Genomic DNA, 21,522 nt, shown 5'->3' on the forward strand with positions numbered 1-21,522 from the left:
TGTACACAGAGGGATAAAACTCTGCAAGGAATGGGTCCAGACTTGGTGAATAACCACTTCAAAGTGGATGTTAGGAATAAGCAGAGGGAGTGGAAGGAATGGAAAAAAGGATTAATCAAAGAAAACTACGTCTTAGAAGTTAGGAAGTGTAGGCATAAAGGGAAACGTGCCAGAAGTAAAGCTAAGGTAGATCTAGCAACAGAAATTAAAGCAAATAGCAAAATGTTCTTCAGGCATACATAGCAGGGGAGGAAGGAGAGGAGGGGGAGAGGTGGTGAAAGAGGGGGAGGCAGGACACAAATGTATAATATGTAGTGGAAATGTACACAGAGGAAATGAATGCATGGAGACAGAAATTACCTCATGCAAGTGGAACAAATCATCAAGATCATAATGCGACAAAGATTTGGGCTAAATGATCGTTACAGACACCTTTCAGCTGGAATATTCTCATTTCTGACTCAGACATCCAAGAGCACTTTATATCTGCTTGTGTAACAGCATCCCTGTATGAGCAACACAACACAATTTGAGAACAGGAAACATTCTTCCAGCTTTTGAAAAGAGGAAAAATGATTGAAGTCTGATCCAAATAAAATACAAGACTTTGGGATAAATTTAGCAAGAAAGAATAATAGCAGACATGATGGCAGAGAGAACTGGGCTAAAAGGCAACATGGATTTATTTACTGAAGGTGGACAGTGCTGGACTAGCCTGATGACTTTGGAAGGTATTTGGTTTTCATAACAGATAAGAGCTGGTAGTTCTATTCTGCCTGGTAATGAATAAATATAGGCTGGAAATGAGAAGAATATGTTCAGCCATCAGAGGAATTGGGTCCTGGTGTGTCCTCCCTGCAGGCATGGCAAGGGCAAACAACCACATTAGAATGTTGCACTTGATCTGATCATAAAAAGCCCAGATCATGTTTTCCCCTCCTAGGACAGCACACGTCCCTAAATACATCCTCCTCAGTGTGTCCTGGCAATGTTCAGGGCTGTTGCATGCCTGTGCCTAAGCCCACTGCCCGAGGTTTGGAGCCTGTGTCTTGCTTTGCCCTTTTATCTGCTTTTTAATGCCTGTTTTCTGCTGCTGCTCCCAGTGAGGCAGGAGAGAGCAATGCTGCCTGCACTGGCACATTCCTGCAGCCACCTCCTCCCACGGCCAGGGCCTGGTGGGGAACTTTCCAGTTAGTACTGTGGCATTTGGATCTGGCTTCTGGTGGAAAAAACCGCTCCATATTCAGAAGAACATTCCATTTCGAGGTGAATAGATAAGCATACCTTTTTTTTTTTTTTTTTTTTTTAATGGCAAGTTAATCAGAGACATATTTCAAACTCCAGCTTTTCAACTGAAAACTCCTTTGCTCGTGCTTAGAAACTCCTTCATTGTGCTCCTGTCCTTGTATCACTGTTTGGGTACCCAGGCCATGGGAAGGGCAAGCAGACCTTATGCTCCAGTGATCAGATGAAGGTCAATCCCCATCGTGTTTTATCTCGTGTAATTGAGTAGATACACGGAGGAGGTGAAATACTGCACTCTTTTGAAGCCTGAGCAATCAGCTTGTGCCAAATTCAGGATTAATGGACCATGAGGTGCATTTTGCCCTGAAAAATCCCACCATCCTTTTGCAGATGGAACACTTCTCTGCCAGAGAAGTTCTTCTGTAGGAAAGTTTCTGGAGAAAAAGCCAGCAAAGTGTCTGGGTTACCTCTGTCATTGCTAGAGCTGCACTCTCTGCACGGGAATTGAGGGGCTCCTGGGAAAATTGATCATAGTCTTGCCTCTATTTTGCTGCAGAAGGATTTCAGGTTTTAGGGCTGTCAAACTCACAGTTTCCTGAGCAGGTTAATCACTGAGCCAGGCTTGTTTGTCCAGGGAACTGGAGCTTCCCGAGGTTTGCAGTGGGTGTGATTCTGACAGCGTCTCTGTAGATGGTGCTGCAAGGCAGGGAGATGGGAACAAGGACTGCCTGTGCTGCTTTTGGAATTCAGTCCCTTGGTTTCTCAACCAGCTCTTGGTATTCCAGCTTCCTTACAAGAAAATGAGACATAGTTGTCCATAATATCTTCATGTTGATGAGCTATAATCTGAATGCACCCATTGGAAACAAACAGAGGAGAGCTGTTATTTTCTCTGGGTTCAAACAGCTGACATTCTGTAACTCTGCCTGGAAGACTGCTGTTGAGCAAACTGGCTTTTCATATTGATCTAACTGTACCAGCATTTTAACAGCAGATTGTGGAATCCAGCGAATTCCAGAAAAACATCTGAAAAAGAATAATAATTTGGTCATGCAGAGACACTAAATACTGGATATTTAAATAATAAAGAGAAAAAAATTCACATCTCCAAAGAGGCTCTGTCCTTTTTTGCTCAACATCAAGGGTTGCCTTGAGTTCAGCTGCTCTTCTGCACACTGAAAAATGGTAGAATGGATCCTGCAAATGTGTCTGTACTCCTCCCCTGCTACTGAAATGCAATCAATCCAGGTGGAATCAGGTCTTACTTTAAGCTGGGTAGGCAGTGAAGACTGATGTGTCTGCTTGGAGGGCTGGGAGGAATTTTTTAATCAAAATTCAGCTGCACGAATTTGGTGTTTACAGGCAGACATACTTCACATACATAATTACACAGGCAACCTTGTTCAAAGGCAGATGTGAGAGGCACAGTCTGTGAGTTTGTACCCCAGTCTCGTGACAGACTAATAATGCCTGTGGTACTTAAACAATGGAACAACTCTGTCATCTAATATTGTGCAAAATTCCTTCCCTCAGCTGGGCACTATATTAAATCTTCTGTGTCACCATGGTGTAGGTCACCTCTGCAGCAAAGATAAAAGGTTGCTCATTGTAGACATTTATATCTCTGCTTACCCTAATTCTCTCTCCAGTAGTCATGTGAGGATATGCTGGTTTTAAATTGAGCTGTCAAATATAAAAATGTGTTAGTGGTCTCTTCCTTGTAAGGTGTATATAATTGTAGATCCACGTGGGACCCCTAGCATCACGGATGTGGTTTTCAGCTGAGAAAAAGTTGTGGGGCTAGAGGTATGGCAGTAATTAGATGTTGATGTGCAGAGATAGTGTGAATTCAAGATGTTCTGTCCCCTAAATGTTTGCTACTGACCATAGTGAGGATGTTACCCTGCAATTTATCTACCACAGTGCACTCTGTGAGTGCCTCCCTCGTGCTTCAGTGCGAGTCAGTCAGCTCAGTCACTGACAGAGCGGCTTTCCCTGAGAGGTCGAACCACCACAGACAACACAGCAGGCATTCAAGGGTCAAACAGTACCCTGCCTGCAGTAAGAGAGAAGAGAAATGTGCTGTTTGCATCCTGGGGCAGACTCCCACAGTACTTCCAGTACATCCAAACATGAACAAAATGTAGTCAAAATAAGTAGACAAGAGAAATATTATTATTCCTCTTTTAGAGATGAGGCGCCAAGGCAAGAGGAGATTCAGTGAGCAGTTCTCCTGCAGATATGTATAATGTAAGAGCTGGCAATAAAACAGAGGATTCCTCATTCCTGCCATTTTACAGATGGAAAAACTAAGTCACAGAACAACAGTGGTTCGCTCAAGGTCATGCAGGGTATTTGTAGCAAACCCAGAACCTGAATCTGGAGCTGCTGGATCCTGGTCAGCATTTTTCCTAAGGGAATCATGGATAAAGAGATTAATGTCAATAATTTCCCTCAAAGCAGCAGAATTTCAGTAGGAGAAGACTGTTCCAGAAAAATATGCCTCTTCTTGTGTTAGAAAAAGAAGCTTAGACTCCAGTATCCCCAGCAACTCATACCTATGCTCTTGTTATCCTAATTAGTGGCAATGTTCCACTTCCAGAAGGTTTTATCTCTTCAAATTATGTGGCTTTTTTTTTTTTTTTTTAACTAACAAAATTAGAGAAGGCAATTCTAAAAGATGTATTACAGCAGAGCATGGTCTGACATTCATTCCAGCAATAACAACTGTTATCAAAGATCTTTTCCATAAACGTAGGAAACAAGTCGGGCTAATAAAGACATGAGTAGATTTTTGCACATCACAATGTAAAAATAATCAATGAAACAGCAAAAAAAATCAAGTCAGAAAGCCTGCCTAATGACTGTTATCTTGCACAGAAGTAGTCTGGTTCTGCTTTATAATGATAGCATTTAGCCATAAATCATTCCGAAAAGAGGGAATTTCAATGCCAGTTGGGAGCAGCAGAGGGCACGTAAGAGTGGGGTCCTGCTTAACAAATCTTCACTTTTTTTTGGCCTAGATCTTCCTGTAGGGTGAGGAACTGTACATACTGATTTTCTTAATGAACCGGTGCCCAGTTATTACCAAGTGGGTGTCCTGTGGTAAAGAAATCTTAGATTTCCAGGCTGGCTTTCTGTCACTTAGAACCGTGCCTGCAGCTGCTGTGTTATGCCAAGACTCTGCTGCACATGGTGTTTATTGCTATTCTCAGAGGTGCTTGGAAATAGGAAATGATAGAACCTGAGATAAGTACAGAGGTGATGTAAGAGATGATGTGCAAGGAAGGAAACTGGACCAAGCAAAAAAAGTTTATTAGACGAATGGGAGCAGGGCAGGGAGGGGGGCAAGAGCAGCTGCTGAGAATGGCCATGGGGAGATGATGAAATCCCCTTTCTGCCATAAATAGCATCACAGTGGGGAAAAAGACCAAAAAACCCAGAGCAGACCATACATCTGCAATCAAAACAGAGGGATTGCAAGGAACATCAGAACAGCAGCTCCAAGAAATGAACTGGTTTTATTTCTTTCTCTTTTCTCCCTGTTGCCCAGATAAAAGAATTAGAGTGTCTCCACTGTCTGAGAGCTTCCACTCCTCAGAGCCTCATGGGAACATATCCTATGGTCCCTAGTTTGAAGAAACTGAGGCAAGGGATGGTGATGCTGATTTGACAATGTCCTGGTTTCAGCTGTAAGAAAGTTATTTTTTTCTGCCTAGTAGCTGGTACAGTGCTGTGTTTTGGATTTGGGATGAGAATAATGTTGATATTTTAGTTGTTGCTGAGCAGTGGCCAAAGACTTTTCATCCTCTCATGCTGCAAGGAGGTACAAGAAACTGAGAGGGGACACAGCCAGGACAGCTGATCCCACAGACCAAAAGGATATTCCAGACCATGTGGCAGCATGCTGGACAAAAAAAAATGGGGAGAGTTAGCCTGGGGGCGGTGAGTGCTGCTTGGGGACTGACTGGACGTTGCTCGGTGAGTGGTAAGCAATTGCTCTGTGCATCACTTGTTTTGTGTATTATTTTATCATTATTATTATTATTTTCCTCCCTTTTCTGTCCTAGTAAACTGTCTTTGTCTCAACCCATGGGTTTTGCCTTTTTCCCAATCATCTTCCCCATCCCACCATGGGGGATTGAGTGGTGTTTTGCTGCCTGCTGGGTTGAAACTCAGTAATTGTTTTTTCTCCAAGCTACCCTCATTTCATCCCTCTGGAGCCATGGATGCCTGATGTTGGATGGCTCACGCAGCCCAGACTCCTCTAGTTCACATCTCACTGATGTCCCCGTGCCTGGCTTTGGGCCAGGACCCCTCAGCTGTTGTTGGTGGCTCCAGCTGCTCTGCCGTGACAGTGAATAAATACCTCCTTCAGTGACCCGTGCCCTGAACTCCCCAGTCATCCCCATTGCTGGGAGAGGATCAGGATGTGAATGATGTCAGGACGTGGGTGATGTCAGCGGTGGGCAGAGCGGGCAGAGGGTTATTTTGGCCTCTCAGCTCCTTGCTGCTGTGTGTAGGCTGATCTGAGAGGCTCTGTGCTCTCCAGGGTGTGTGCCCCCATCTCTGTGCTGTGCTGCCCTTGTTGTATCCCTCCTGGGAAAGGTAGTCCAGGGCCTGTTGGCTGTGCTTTTCAGGGGTGGCCATGTCTTCCATGCTTGGAGTACATCCACCATTGACCACGGAGGGCTCAGGGTTCTTGAAACCCTGAGCTGAGTTGCAGGAAAAAACCAGACACCCGTGGCTGAATTGTGGCTCCCAAGGGAGGGCTGGATCCAGTCTGTGCCAATTACTCTGACACAGCCACCTCATTTTCCTTGCATAGGAATGTTCACCCTGGCTTCTCTCCGCTGTGTCCTTCTTAAAATCCATAGAAGAGGCTGTTAGAATCACTCAGCAGCAGGAAACCCTGGGCACAAGGACCGTGGAATCTGGGATTTTGGAATCTGCTGTTCTTGGTGCTTCAGTGTCCCAGCTCACAGCAGTGGCTTTCCCCACCACTGAGAGCATGTGAGAGCCCAGGAGCTGCTCCATAGCAGGGGCCAAGGAAAAGGTCCCAGTGCTGCCCTCACTTCCCTGCAGCAGAGCTGTGGAAGGTGTTGGGCTGGGAGAAGTTGGCGAGACATAATTTGGCTCCGCATGTTTTCTTGAGGTATTCTGTCTAAGTAGGCTCAGCAGCTTTGCCTATCCTCCTCTCAGTTTCCTGACCAAAGATGAGGTGCGAGGAGCTGAACCACATTCCCTGGGAAGAGCTGATAGAGCCTCCCCTGCTTCTCCCCCTCCTCTGGTGCTTCAAACCAAAACAGCTGGAAACTTCTTGTGGCTGGAGATGTGCTGAGTGGCCTGGCTGGAGTTCAGGGAGAGGTAAAGCAATCCCACCCACCAGTAGCAAGGGCTCTGTGCCACCACCAGCCCTCGCATGCCCTAAATCCTGGCTTCCTGGTAATGGCTATCTCCATAAATACCAGCCGTCCTGCAAGAGAAGGGACTTGCATCGCTGGGCTGTGCTTTATCGTGTGAAATATGAGGTGTGACACAACACACGGGCATGAGGCGAAGCAGTTGTGTGCTGATGTGGTGACACACTTGAGGCCAAACTGGAAAATTTGATCCCTTCCTGCCCGCGGTCTCGCTGGCGCTGTGGTGAGGCCTGATTGGCTTTGCTCAGGATGTCGAGGGAAAATGGGACCCGGGGCCAGCACCAGCTGCAGTTCACGAACTCAGACGTGCCAGGCTGGCAAGGGCCCGCCAGGCCGATGGGTTTGCTGGGCTTGGGCCGTGCCACAGCTGGGTCATCCAGGCTGAGCACAGCCCAGCCAGGTTTGTCCCTGCTGAAGCTCAAGGGAGGTGAAGAATGCTGAGCTGGTCTTGGCACTGTTCTATCAGAGACGACTTTGGCCAGTTAGTCTGGCTCCAGATCCAGCTCAAAAGGTCTCCCTGCTGCACCAGTTACCCTGTTCTCCTCCCTGTGGGACCAGGATTAATTCCTATTGAATTGAAAACAACAGAGCTGCTGAAGAACAGAAGAGCAACAGTTGTGTTTGATTCTCTTGAGCATGCAGTCTGAGAGTCACAAGGACCTGTGAACACATTTCTGTGCTCCCTGCATTTGCTTCTTCACCTTTCTCTCCCCAGTTTCTGTTTCTGGATAACTTTTCTCCCATCTTAAGCATGGTGACAGCTGTGTTACAGAGATCAAACCCCTGGACAAGGAGGATTTGCCCTCTCCTGCAGTACAGGTGTTGGTCTCTTCCTGTTTTCATGGTCCAGGATAGAATGATGCTGTCCATTAATGATCAGGAAACCGTATCACTGTGGTCAGTGCAGTTGTAGAACCAGAATTGCTTATCTAATCTTCATGTGGTCTGACAGCAGAGCAAACACAGGGGGGTGACAGCAGGCACAAAATGCTGGGGGATGACAGGAGGAATCTCCTCAGTGAGAAGCCTCCTGCAGTTCCAAGCAGTCCTGCAGATCCATCTCCCTCTAAGTGCCACTCCTGAGAGTGTTCCAGGCAATTATCTTGAGGTTCCCATGTGGATTTTGTAAGATCAATGTCAAAACCAGCCCAAGAAAGCCACACAACAGACGCTAATTTCTGTCAGCTCTAGCACAGCACTTGCACAGGGAAATGAGGACCAGCGGCACTCCCTTGGGTGAATGTGCACATACACACTCATCCAGAAGGGTTTCTGGCTTTTTATGTAATACAAGTGTCTTGAAACATATCTGTTTGTTTAGAAGAGCAAAGGATTAATGAATAATGTGCAATTAAAGCCTGTACAGGAGGTAGCAAGTAAGAACAGCTTCAGCTTTTCTCCCTTCCCAGGACTTGTTTCATGTGCACGTGGAGGAGTTCTTGTTTAAGCTAATACCACTCTTTCTGTTCTTTGGGACAGATTTCTGGTGTTGACTGCAGAGAGGAGCAAACTCCAGGATGTTTGGAGTCTGTTTTTCCAGGTTGGGTTTGTGCCCAAATGGTGAGCACATGGATGTGGACTTTGTTTCTGTTTTGCTGATGGGAAAACGTAGGCACAGGGTTTTCCATGCACAGAGCAATGGAGAAGCGGACCTTTGGCAGAGAGTGACACAAATAACACTTGAGTCTAAGCTCTCACCAACAGATCAAGACCTCCATATCACTAGAAAAATGTGCTGAAGTATTCACTGCGCATACTGTTCTCCCTCAAAGGAACAGAAGTGTGCACATCATTAAAATGAAATATTTTATGCTGATCATTCCCACATGCCTGCTCTGTATCTATCTGGGTTCTTAAGCAGCACCCATTCTGCACATAATGTCATGCATTTACGTCTCACAAAGAAGATCAGACCACCTCAGGCTAAGGAATTGTGTTCTGGGTCCTGATAAAACCATTTTATGGAGATGAATAACTTGTGTGGTTTCATGCTTCCTTTCCCTGAAATGCCATTAGATGAACATCAAGTGCTTTCGTATTTATTTGAGGGAATTTCCTTTTAGACTCTGCAGGCAGAGAAAAAAAATGGGCATTGGAAGGGAGCTGGGACTGAATTATGCCTCTGACTGGCAGTGCCTCAGTGAGAGCGCAGGAGCTCGGCTTGCTGCCTCATTTATATCCATCAGAGGTGCCATGAGCTGCAGACTGGGATAAGTTACCTCGTCTGAAGGACTGAAATACCACATCAAAGCACCATGTGGATCAAAGGTGAAAGCAACAGGCATTCCCATCTGGCTCATCTTTCAGACCTTTCTCTCTCTTTGGTTTCCACTTTGGATCTGATAATGCAGCCTGAACGCAGCCTTTCATGCGCCTCCGTTCCTCGGGGCACGGGTGGCATGGAGCGTGTATTTCCTTGTCAGCAGGCTCTGTGGGGCTTGGGCTTTCCAGGGCATCACTGATGGGAAAGATCTATCGTTTTGAACAAGGCAGAGAACACTGACGGAGTCAGAGCAGCAGAGCAGAGCTCTCCTGCCCCAGGTACACAGTGGGGTGCAGATCTACAGAGAGCAGCTCAACAGTGAAGCACCAAAATTCATTTACAGCACGTGCCCTCCCAGGGAATCAACCCCATCATTGAAGACTTTATATGAAGAGACACTAAAGCATCCTTGAGCCTTGGAGAGGACACACTCAAGCACACGGGCTAAAACTGAGAAGGCCATGTCCACTGACACACAGGTCCCAGTGGCACTTGGAAGCACCGTGAAAATTTTTATGCTAAATGAAGTAAATGTAGAAGTAAATGGCTTCAGAAACTCAGAAAGGAGCTTTTCACCCCACTGCTGTGTGATTTCTGTCACAGGGGGCAGATGAAGCTGTGTTGCTCAGTCCCGATGAAAATCTGGATGTTAACTCTTCCATACTGTAGGTTTATCCTGCAGTGTTTCTTGTCAGTGGGAATCAGAGTCAGCACAGCATGAAGGAAAGGCCTCATGACCTGAAAAAAAATCTCTATTCTGACATTTTCCATCATTCAGACCCTTTCACTCATGTCACCAAACTCTTACTGAGTCCCTAGTGGCTGTCTCAGGGTGGAAGTCTCTCTTTGATAGATGTTCTCAGCTGTGTATTCCTGCTGCAGTTTGGTGTCAGAATCAATAGATGAGCTTAAGTGGGATTTGTGGAGATGCCTCCTGGATTCAGAGCTCAGTGGTACTGTGTAGGGCCTGAGCAAGTAGCTTTTCAATTCTAGACCCTCCTATATCTGTGGGTTCTTGTGAAATGAAATATCACATTATGTTAAAGCTGAGCTGGATTCCTACATGTCAGGGTTGATCCCCAAGGTTTATAAAGCTGTTCAGACTGGCAGCAAGATGAACAAGGCAATTGTATGGTTCTTTCCCCTGCTCCAATCTGCAAAAGGAAAACATTGTGACTCACCAGACAGAGAAGTTGTACTTTCTTCAGCAGGAAGCTTTGCAGATTCTCTGCTCCCAGATCTTGTTACACTCTTCCATCCCACTACTCTGGAAAAACTCCCACGGAAGGACGGGCAGATATTTTAATCAAGAAATGGCCCTTATTTCCATTAGCAACAGCTGTTTTCCTTTTAATTCAATTCTCCATTCTGCAGTCTGTTTATGAAAGCTGCCATTAATTACATTTTTCATCAGTCAATGTTCAGAGATGGCTAATGGCCCAGCACACCTAATTAGTCCTTCATGTATGATAATGTTTCATCAAGTCTATAGTTAGTGTGCAGAGCAGATATCCACTGTGCAGTGGGGCTGGGAGTGGGGCTGCCCAGGCTCTCCGGGCTGGGATGGATCCAGTTACAGCCACTTTCCTGCTGCTGCCAGCATGGGGAGCTGGGGCTGTGATAGCAGCGACTGCCAGCAGTGGCTTCCGATGTCACTCCGAGCATGCCAGCATCAGGGTGAAGAATTCAAGCTGCCTTTGGAAGCTCTTTGAAGACAGGGAGTGCAAAGACTGGAATTACAGCTACCTTTGGGTTTTTTTTCCTAGTGATGCACTCGATAAGTGTTAGTGATGGCTAAATTCACTGTGTTTGAGTGCCTTCCTTTAGATTTTTCTGTGCAGAAGCCTTCTGGTCATTCTTGACTAGGTATTCCCAGTTGATCCATCTGTCTCAAGCCACAAAGCTGGCTCCTTGTGATGCCTTCTTTAATGTCACTGTGGCATGACTTAAACTTACTTACCCAGTGATGCATCTGGGTTTAGACAGGTCTTTGGATAGGTTTAGCCAAAGGTTTGACACAACTGTCCAGAAACTATGGGCATGAAAACAACTCATCTTTGTTCAACAAGATGCAGGAGTAGGTTGAATGAATTGTTCACATACCTTAACGCTGGAGCTGGAGTCTGAACATCACACTCAGCTGGAACTTTGCCTTTATTTTGAAGGTGTTTGCAGCTGCAAAGAATAGCAGTAGTTATTGGCAGGTAGCCTCAGGTAAAAAACATTTCAAATCCTTTGGTACAGAGATAGTTTTTGAAAAGTATCCCCACCTGTCACAATCGTGTACTGCAATCCCACCAGCCTGTGTGCAGAGCTGTCTCTGTTCCCTCGCCCAGGCTGTCACCTGCAGAGTTCAGGGCATTGTGGAAAATTGCATGAACTGAGTAGGGACATGTTTTGTTTATCTTGGTAGGAAAGTGGCAAACGACCAGAGCAGGATTTGCAGTCCTGTATTGCATAAGGCAGTCACTCACCTTCAGCCCTTCCTGTGCCTGAGGCAGTCCGGACCCACGGTCCCTCTTTGCTCTCCTCGTTTGCCTTCACTGTGAGCCCCGCGGGAGGCTGCAGGAAAGTCAAACTGATGCAGCAGCATTTCTGTATGTAATAATAACCGTGTTCAGCATTGAGACCACCTCGCTGTGTCTGAGTAATGAGAGATGCTCCAGTATTCTACCTGATGCTGCAGGTACTTCTCTGTCCTGTAGAATCACATCAGGCTTATGCAGAGGTTCTCTGGTGAGTGTTCAATTGGCCAATTTCTGGCTGTGTGACCTCACTAAATTAAAGCCTTTTGACTGTTGGAGGAATGAATCTGCCATGCTGCTAAACAGACAGAAGCTTTTTCACAAGACATCTGCTTCCAAAGCAAATGAAATCTGCTTTGATTTTCATGGCCTGTCGTGGGATGACAGCAGCACTGCAAGGAATCATCCAGGACTGGCTCAGAAACAGTTTAAAGGGGGATTTAAGAGCAGCCCAGGTGCTGGCATTTGAGAAGAGAAAGAGAAAATGCAAATGACCTGTTAAAGAATATGTCCTACTCACAAAGCCCCCAGGTCTCATGCTGCAAAGGGCTATAATTGCAGACAGAATGGATTTAGACACAGAATAACTCTGCATTTAGTATTACTCTGACCTAACAGGTTTTTTTGGCAGGGGAAGTGTCCTACTGCTGTTCATTTTTCGGTCACCTCTTTGCTGGCTGTTTGATCACCTCAACTTTGAGCTCTCCTCTGAAATGTCTCAGCTGGAAAGTGCTGGATTTATGGAGCTCTTGCAATGGTGATATAAGAAAGGTTCTCTCAGGGTGTTATGGTCCTGCTGTCAAGTCCTTCGCTGCAATCCCAGAGTAACTCCAGTGCAGCTGATGGGTTACTGTCGTGTAAGTGAAGGCAGCATTCGTCTCCTGGACATCACCTTTTGGCCTCTTCTGTTGGCAAATGAGCCTGATGTAATATTGCAAAAACACATCCTTTGAGTGAAAGTGATAAGAAAGACAAATGTTTGACTTTAGCCAGGGAATTTAAAACTCAGAGTCCTTTGAAGATTGCTGAGTTCTGCGCTGTGTTAGTCGTCCATATCTATCTAAGAAAACACTCATTTCATCACAACTGATGACATAAATTCAGACTTGTGAGCAAATGGCTAGGTTGAGTTAAATCACCTCTCTATCTGCTAATGGCATTTTTGCTTTTGCTTCATGATGAAGGTTATCTCCCTGTTTGGAAATTATAACCTACAACTGTTAGACAGCATTATCTGCAGACTTGGGTGAGATAATTTGTATGAAAAATCCAGGGAATCTGGAGCTTATTGGCTTCCATTCACACGAAATTGAAACTCTTCAGGTCTCCGGCTGCCCTCACATATTCCTGCTGCTATACAGTGGGGAAGGAATAGCAGCTGGCAGATGATGGATAGCAATGCTGCAGCCCAAACTAAGGTTAGCAGTGACATCACTGATAGAAAGGGAAGCAGCTTGAGCTGTTTATAAAACTCCAGTTGGGAAGTTTGCCCCAGACTGCATTAGCCTCTGTTCGCTGCCTACTCTGCTTTTCCCCACTCAAATTCCAAGCTCCTTCAAGGGAAACAAACATCTGCAGAGACACAATGTTAATTGTTCTGCTTAGGGCTGCTGTTTACATTTTTGGTGTGAGCAAGTCAAAGCATGTCAAGGCTATCCTGATGGCTAAAACAAGCCAGAAATCTTGTTCCGGCTGAAATAACATGGGGCTGGATTCTGATCTCGCCTACCAAACCTTTTGGGATTGGCCATGGAGGGTGGAAATCAGAACCTGTACAAATCAGAGGGTGCAAAAAAAAAAAAAAAAAGGCAGCAGAGAGGCTGGTAAGAGGGGGAATGTGCTGGAGCCACCAGGGAAGCATCACAAGGTTAATGCAGTTTTTCATTATCTGAAAACGGGGATTACTCTGCATTTGTAAGCTTAAAATTGCCAGCTTCCCTGGGTTCTGCTCCCACCACAGTCCAGCCTAATGGCTCCTTATCAGGGATGATGAATCGCTCTTGAGCCTACACTTTGGTCCCTAATTTCCACTTTCCTTGCATCTGCTTAAAGTCCTTTTTAATTTTAATACATACAGCAGCCGCTGAGCCAAGCGTGGCCCTGGTGCTCACAGTCATCCTGGTAATTACCGTGCTCACCGGGTCCCTTTAGGATGCAATTTCAATGGGGTGTGACTTTCACAATATTTTTTTTCTTGTTGTTGCTCGAGCCACTCCAGGAAGGAACTGTTAAACACGAGTCTCAGCAGGATCCATCATGACTGAGGACAGAACAGAATGTAATGAAACAGGGTGAATACGTGTCTCACTGAGCAGGATATGTTCTCTTATTTATATGGTTGATAAAGCTCTGGCTGAGGTTCAAAAAGGTGTTCAGCTCTCATCTCTCTGTCTTCCTTCCTCCACTCCCCTAAATATTAATGCTGCACTCACTCATACCTCCCGTATTCGTGGCCACTTTCATTGTTTGCAGGTTTTTCAAATAAAGGCTTTGACCCTTTGGCCGTGCAGTTGCACAAGCCCCTCTCTGTCCTCACGCCCGTGCTCCCTCCATCGCAGTTTGTCCTTGTGTTGGCGGGCTCGGGCCGAGGCGCTGCCAGGGCACAGACACCAAATCACGGCAGCCTTTCCTTGCGAGGACGCGGAGGCACCGCGCTGTCCCCGCTCGGGCCGTGTATGGGCAGTGATGTGTTGGTGTCCCCTGCGCCGGGGCGTTTGGCACCCTGGGCTTGTCTGAAATCATGCTTGCTGCTCTGATCCTCTCCTTTGGGCGTGGGGGAATGTGACGAGGCTGTGTGGGAAGCTGGGGCTGTGCAGCAAGTGTGTGGCAGCGCTGGGAGCCGAAGTCACATCTCCTGAGTCCCACCTGGTCCATTAACCATAAAGCCATTTCCCTCAGTAACCGAGCACAAGAACAGGCTCTTTTAAATTATTTACATGCTGGGAGAGCAGGGGCAGCTCTGTGAGAATGTAAGGTGGCAAAGAAAAGGCAGCAGGATTGTGAAGTGCCAGCTGACAGTGGGAGGAAGGTTTTGTGGGGTCGGGGTGTGCCTGTTGAACCCCGAGCTCCTCAGTAAGCACCGTTTAACAGCTGGCTTCCCAGGTCAGGAGGAGGTGACAGGGCATCCAGTGGTTCTCTGTCCACATGGATAGCTATGCCAGGAGCAGTGGAAGGACGTGTAGCTTCTGCAATGCTGGCTGTTTCTTCCTGGCACCAATTGCTCCCTTCATGGGATCCCATCAAGGCACATTTCACAGAAATTGCAGCAGCTGGGATTAAATCAATCACACAGCTCTGCTTTGATCCTGTGCTCTGCTGTTTCTATATCAGCCAACATACAGATCATGAAATTCTCCTTTATCACCTTTTTGGCTATGTTTGCAGTGCAAAATTATGGTATTGACTTAGGGCCCGTGTTTATGAAAAGAGACAAGAATGATTGATATTTATGTGAGCATGAATTAAACCAGTATTTTTAATTCTATGGCAATTAATTAAATCAGGACAGTGACAAATAAGAGCATAGGCATCCAATTAGGGGCTGTTGCACAGGCAAATGGAGAAAATAAAGAAAATTTTCTGATGTAATGTGATTTGGATCATGCCCTTAAGAAGGAATAGACTTTCTGCTCCAAATAATTATTCATTCAATTGCTATCAGAACAGGAATTTACTACAGTGTCTTTGGCCAGCCTGTCCTCTCCATCTGAAGAGGCTTGGGTTCCAGTCCTCCCTGAAAAGACTGAGTATATACAACACACTAGCAAAAAGCTGTGAATGAAAAACTGTTACAACATTCCCGGTTGGTAGCTGGGAAGGAGTTTGTAAGTGATGCAATTTAATGTTTATTTTCCCTCCGAGTTAAGCACTTTTAGGGACATCCCCAATGTGCAGGGAGATGAGCTGGCTGGTGATCTGACCCTGCTTCTGTAAGGGAGGCAGCACAGAGAGTTTGTGAGCAGCCTCTGCTCGCGGTCCCACCGCTCAGCTCAGAAGACGCTCGCATTATTTCGCTTTCCCTTATCTCGCACCACGCGGGGGATGATCGGCTCCAGAAGCCGCCGCAGAGGCAGGCGGGCAGGGATGCTGCTGGGGGTGAGCGGGGCCCGAGCAGCAGCGCAGGCAGCGGGACGGGGCTGGAGCGCGCCGGGAAGCGGAGCGCGGGGCCCCGCGCGGGGACGGGGCGGCGGCTGCCAGCGAGCCGCTGGCACGGCCCCGGCGGCCGGGCAGAGCTCCGTGCTCCGCATCCCCGCCTGCCCCGAGCAGCCCGGGAGCGCTGACTGTACCCACAAAGTATTCAGGAAAATAAAAGGAAACCATGCTTACGTTTGGGTTTTCATGGCTGGCTTTTTATGGATGGCTTTTTACATCTCTCTTTCTTTTTCTTGGTCATGAAAGCAGTCGGGCTGCCCAGCAATCCAGATCTGAATTCCTTAACTTGGGAGGCATTTTGTGCAGTCTAACGTCTACCAGCCTTAGACCAAGTCAAGCATCATACACCAGTGATCTTCATTTTCCAGGCTTGTAATTCTGGCTTTACTGCAATGAAGGACAAAGGCACTGAATAAGTAAAAGAAATAGCAGGGAAAAATCCATATGGAATGGACACATTGGTTGAAACATCCCATTTCCTGAAAAATTGATTTTGAGGTATCTGTCAAAGCAATCCCTGTATTTCTTATGATTATTATATCACATGGCGTTGGCGTGGATTTTGGGTATTTCGAGAAGACCACCCAGAAGTGGGCCAGGTTTGGTTATTGGATTTACTAAACAGAACAAAAAGCACAGAGCTCCTGCCTGCTGTTCAAAAATAATATCGCAAGGGAAGCAAACCACAGGGAGACCACAGGGAGGTGAAGCCCATTTTCCACTTGCTGAGGGAACTGCCCTTGCTTGCTGCAGAATGCAGTCTCCATATGCTGGGAACGATTCCCAAAAGTACTCCATCCTTGCCGACTCTGCTTCCTTTCAGAAGCTGCATCCACTGGGATGTAGGGTGAGGAAGTGGCTCTGAACAGGATACTCTGGGGTGTTTTCTCTGTGCAGTGAGGTGGAGAGAACAGCCTGTAAGAGAAAACACCAAATGGTGTTGGAGTAGAACAGAGAAAGCCTGTTTCTCCCTGTCAGTGGTTCTCAAGTTATGGATCCTGGACCACCCGATGGCCGGAGAGAGCTTTCTGGGCACAGCACACAGCAGAAAGGGCTGCTCCTGTGCCAGACGTGCCTCAGAGCTCACTTTGCTCTTGGTGCCCTGCTCCCTTCCTGCCTCAGCCAGTGGGATGGGGAAGAGGAAGACAGTGTGCTGATGGAGAGAATTTTCCCCTCCCTAAGAAGCCATTGAAATGGAACCCAGAAAACAGGGGAGGGAAAGGATAGGTGACCTGCAGGGACTGGGAATTTAGGATAGCTGTGGAAGCCAGGCTTCTCCTTGTGGTCTGCAGGAAGAAACATTGACAGAAGGATAAGCAGTGGTGAAGTAAATAGGGCAGATTTTTTCAGAAAGACACAACTCACAATTCTGAGGCATTTGGTTCTGAAAAGAGAGGCATTGGCTGTACATGGAGCTGTGCCTTGTAACCCAAGCACAAACCACGCCAGGATTTCCAAGCAGCAGTGGCTAAGCTGTGGTACACAGGTGGATGAGCTGTGCTGGTGGAACAAACCCCAAGGGATCTGGAGGGCCCAGTGGGATCTGGAGGATCTGCTGACTGTGTTGTGTGTTGGGCAAGGTTTCACCATTACTTAAGGCATGAGCTGAATTAAATCATGCATGGACTGATAGAGCTGCCACAGCTCTGCTGCACAGTATGGCTCAGGGGCAGGAGCCAAAACTGACCAACAGGCCAGAATATGCCAGAATCTGTGGGCACTGAGCGCAGTGATTCTTGCCTACACCAAGTCACAACAGATTTTGCAGTACCAGCACTGTTAGGTGCTGGTATTGATGGGAAGGAAAGAGGCACTGCAGATCTTTAGCTCTCTGTGCACTGACTACTCTTTTCAGTTTCTCAGAAGTTAAAGGGTTAATGAGAAAAGCTCCCTTCCCTGACCTCTCTCCCCTAATGTGCTTGTTGATTTCTCCTAGTCCTAGACATGATTTTTGTTTGGGAGTGAAATGTGCTTACTCATTCATATGCATATATTACATGGACACGGTGTTTGGGTACATCATCCATCAGTGTAAATGTCTCACTGTGCAAAAGCCCTGGGTCCAGAGTGACAGCTGAGTTAGAGCCTGTGCTCTGGAGCAGCCCCCTTGCCAAGATTCAGCAGCTGGATGGTTTTAAACAGAACTCAGTAACGGAAAGATCCACCAGAAAAAGAATCTGCGGTCACAAGATGCTCTTGGGGAAGCTGCCAGCTCCTGTGGGCCACTGGCCTCCTCATGGGGACACTGAGGTGGCCACAGAAGGGCCACAGAAGGGGTTGTGATCACAAGTGTTCCCAGCTGATCGGTTTTTGACTTCTGCAAAATGACTCATCATGCTCCTTTCTGCTGAATTGATTTGAAAGGTGCTGGTGCTAATTCTGCTGCCGAGCTCAGGGCTGAGGATGAAACGGCACAAAACCTCATCACTGTCACTTCTCTTGCTGGCTGGAGCCCAGTTTGGAGGAGCAGCCTTTGGTGCACAGCAGTGATGGCACACTTGCTTAGGCAGATTCATTTCTCAGTGTGCTACTTGCTACTTCTGCCTTTATTCTGCTGCACAGGCATCTATTTCTTTTTTCACAACAATTTTGAGTTTTCATGGCAACAGCTGTGAAAGCCAATGGCACTCATACAAGTCAAACTTCAAGCAACACTCTGCAGAATACACAGAATACTCTATTTTAGTGCACCACATCATTAATTAGGAGAGACAGGCTGGGCAGGTTTGGAAAATATGATCTCTAGTGTTCAATTTTTAAATAGGATTTTGAAGTGGCCATTGAGATTCTGTGCAGTTTCTGCACATAAAGGAAAATACAGCTAGAAAAATTAGGTCATATATTGATTAATCTCAGAACTGAAATAAATTATTTATATTAGTTACCAGCTGAATCTGTTTGTGATGGTTCTCCTGGCTATGGTCTTATTAACTTAATGTGGTAATAACAGGAGGAAAGAGAGGGATTGATGGCATAGAAACCCTGAAAATCTGAAGAGTTGCTAAATTTATCCCAGTAATTTTGTGCTTAGAGCAATCAGGAATTTCAATTTTCATCGATGTAATTTATAAAGTGCAGGTATTGAGCATGACAAGAATAATTTCCTTAACCCATGTGGTGAGACATTCACACTTGAGAACCCCAGTGTGTCACCAGACAGTGTCACCAATGATGGAGGTACAGGTGACAACATGATGGGCTCCCACATTTAAAGGCTGATGCCTATTTAAAACCTGTGCTTTTATAAATAAAAGGTGATCCTATAATTATTAATTTAGAAGCTTATTTTTCTCCAATCGTGCTCCTTTTTTCTAATTTTTTTAGGTTGTGCTCTTTTCTTTCTAAAATTTTTAACCGAACCTTTTCTGCTTACATTTTTGTCACTTGAAATGTTGGGTGGATGATTTCTAAAGGTAACCAAATGTCAACATTATCTCTGCTTCAAGTGAGAATGCAATTAATACAAAAATCTGCAGATTTCTAATATCTTTTTAAATATTAGAAACCCAGCATTTTCCCAAAATTGTATTGGATCCAACTCCCATTTTGGATTTGGAAATGCTTTCAGTGAAAAGATTCTAACCAGCCTGATTTATTTTTAAAGCAGCAATGATGTTTGCAGTAGGCTGTAATTATCTTTAGTTCTGAGATCTTTGATCACAGTGTGTTCACATCTAAATCTGAGTTGGGATCTAGATCTCTCTTTTTTATGTCTCAAGCTATAATTTGTGGGGCTTCTTTGGCAAAAGAATTTCTTTTATGAGATACACACACACCAGAGACCACGTTTGCCCTGGCTGTGTGGGAGTATACAAACTTATAAAAAATGGATCGTGATGCCCTTTAGTGGGAAGGGAGAAGGGAGAAGGGAGAAGTCTCATATTCCAGCCCTAGGATTTTGGTAATGTTGGAAGCAGCATCAGATATTTGAAGTTAATGACTGCCTTGTGGAAATCAGTGTGCTATGGGACTTGATTCTTGTGTAAAAGAACAATATAGACATAAAACTGGGAATTTAGAGATAGGAGTGGTCTGAGAGCAGTGCTCAGGGCTGACCAGGTGGGATGGATACCTCATGTATTTGTTTAACCACACTGCAAAACAACTGAGGTTCTGCAAGATCTGACTGAAAAATACACAGAAATAACTGCAGAAACGGTCCAGTTGTTCAGCCACTCTTTTGCAAGAGATTTCTGTGTCTGTAGGAGTATTCTCTCCTGTTTAGCTTTAATTTGAGTCCCTAAAATAGACAGCTCATCTTGCCAGACTCCCACGAGGGAGGCTGGGGCTCCTCCACAGGCTGTCAGGAGGACAGAGCAGTGCCTGCCTGTTGGAGCCCCAGCATGTCATGAACAACCCCCATCCCTTCTGTACAGCCCCTCAAAAATGGAAATAAGCCTTATCTCATCTCCACTGGCAAAACCATAAGATTCCCAGTGAAAAGTGTTTATTTGAGTGTAGCTGGGACTGGGATTGCTGGTCTCAATAAGAATTCCAGATTTCTCTGAACTGTTGGGTACATCTGTACTGCCACACATCAGTCACAGAGTGTAACATGAAAACCTTTGTTTATGTGCTCTCAAATTTGATTATAGGACTTCCATATTAAAACATACTTTTCCAAATAAATAATTTAAGCATGGCTAATATGTCTTTTCCTGATCACCATTATTATGATAATGGATGATGAAAACAACTGTGTTACTGAATTGCTAAGTCTTGGGAAAATAAGGAAGCAAGTTTTAGCTGTATGTGTATTTTCATGTTAAATCTGTATAATCAAGATTGCACAGCCTCAAAGCTTACCATCCTCTACCAGGCAAAATGATTTAATTTCTGCTGAAATCTTAAATCATTATAGAAAAATGCCAGATGACAGGAGCAGCGAGAGGTAAATGGGAGGATGCTGGGTGCTATCAGTTTTGACTGAGAAGGCACAATAAATCTATTTCTAGCAAGAAGAGAACTGTGCTGCTGGTGAAATGCCATTATCCTGCCTCTTCCAATATGTTTTCACCTGATGGATCAGAGAAGAAAATATCGGTATTAGCACACAACAGATTTCCCCTCTGAGTGAAAGTGACTTTATATCAGAAACACGTGCTAAAGATGTCTTTTGCATTCCTGCTAATTTCTCAGATCCAGCCTTGGGCATATGCTCCTTATCTAATCTTGACTGCTGCATTAAACCAGTGTCTGCTATTCCACTTTATCCTTTGTGTCATTGCAGACATGGTTTCTATTTTCTTAGCACTTCACCAAGGTAACATGTAACTACTTGGAAAATGTTAACATCTGCAAAGGAAAAAAAGAATCAGAGGAAAGGAATTAATCAAAGCCTTGAGATTTATGGGCTAAATCCTTGGACGTTGGGCCAGGTAGTAGGTTTGTTTCTCTGCTGAGGCAGCTTATATGCAGACGCCTGAGCTACTTCTGGTGAGGTGAAAGGAGACTGATAAACCTGATTTGAAACCTTGAAGGCAGGGATTTCTACCTAGGGTACAGTGGATGGGTCACTTGGTGGGAAGGCAGCAAATGGTGGCACAGAAAGAAGTGGGAAAATCTCTGGGACATTCAAGAACTAAAATCAAAATCTCCCTTTGATAGCATCCATGGTTTAGTCATCCAATCTTTGGTATTTTTAGACAGGATGAGTTGCTGTGCCACGTACAGAAATGTAGCTGGGCACTGCTGCATTACTGCAAGACACTTCACAGTTACTCTGCCACTGACCATTACTGTTATTATAATTATGATTGTTGTTATTATTTATGTACTTTGGAGGAATAACAAGAAATTAAGATTTGGAATGGAAAAGTCAAAGTTCCTGGAAATGTTTCGCTATTCAGAGATTACCTGCATAGCTGTGGTTTCACAAGTACCACTGGTGCTTTGACAGTCGTGCTGTTAAATC

At 45.6% G+C, this 21,522-nt stretch overlaps 2 long non-coding RNA genes across 2 annotated transcripts; one reads left to right on the forward strand and one right to left on the reverse strand.

Annotated features, from left to right (window-relative positions):
• The first annotated feature begins 5,066 nt into the window (after positions 1 to 5,066).
• Positions 5,067 to 8,493, forward strand: LOC137484264 (uncharacterized). The gene is made up of 2 exons (XR_011004803.1): positions 5,067 to 5,233; positions 8,148 to 8,493. It is a non-coding gene; the product is annotated as an uncharacterized lncRNA (long non-coding RNA).
• Positions 8,494 to 8,787: 294 nt separating this feature from the next.
• LOC137484265 (uncharacterized) lies at positions 8,788 to 11,512 on the reverse strand. The gene is made up of 3 exons (XR_011004804.1): positions 11,406 to 11,512; positions 11,035 to 11,106; positions 8,788 to 10,207 (listed from the first exon to the last, which is right to left on the reverse strand). It is a non-coding gene; the product is annotated as an uncharacterized lncRNA (long non-coding RNA).
• Positions 11,513 to 21,522: the final 10,010 nt, after the last annotated feature.

The sequence above is a fragment of the Anomalospiza imberbis genome, chromosome 17 (assembly GCF_031753505.1).
Source record: "Anomalospiza imberbis isolate Cuckoo-Finch-1a 21T00152 chromosome 17, ASM3175350v1, whole genome shotgun sequence".
NCBI lineage: Eukaryota > Metazoa > Chordata > Aves > Passeriformes > Viduidae > Anomalospiza > Anomalospiza imberbis.